The 397-nt window shown below is 47.9% G+C and overlaps 1 non-coding gene across 1 annotated transcript; it reads right to left on the bottom strand.

Annotated features, from left to right (window-relative positions):
• Window positions 1-235: 235 nt before the first annotated feature.
• On the bottom strand, window positions 236-307 carry TRNAQ-CUG. The gene has a single exon. It is a non-coding gene; the product is annotated as a tRNA-Gln (tRNA).
• Between the last annotated feature and the right edge of the window lie 90 nt (window positions 308-397).

Genomic DNA, 397 nt, shown 5'->3' with positions numbered 1-397 from the left:
TTTGAAGCTAGCTTTGAGGCAGAGGCCCAGGTTTAAAAAAAAAGGGGGTGGCTAAGTAAAGAGGTATCCTTAGGAGATACCCAGGTAAAAGTGACTACAGAACCGAAGGGTCTTCCTAGTTTCGAGAAATTCTATCCCCACTTCTTTCAAGGCCATATCTACCGTAGTTGTACAACAAACACTTACTGAATAAGTACATGAATTAAAAATGTGTTCAGGAAAAACGATACGGTGCAGGTTCCACCGAGATTTGAACTCGGATCGCTGGATTCAGAGTCCAGAGTGCTAACCATTACACCATGGAACCGCCACAAGAACGCAGCCGCCTTCGGCTCCCTAATTCTTAGCGAACCCCGCCCCCATCCACAAACCTACCACTCACAGGGTGGGGGGGGGG

The sequence above is a fragment of the Ursus maritimus genome, unplaced genomic scaffold (genome assembly GCF_017311325.1).
Source record: "Ursus maritimus isolate PB19 unplaced genomic scaffold, ASM1731132v1 scaffold_27, whole genome shotgun sequence".
NCBI lineage: Eukaryota > Metazoa > Chordata > Mammalia > Carnivora > Ursidae > Ursus > Ursus maritimus.
This window is presented reverse-complemented; position numbering and strand designations above follow the sequence as displayed.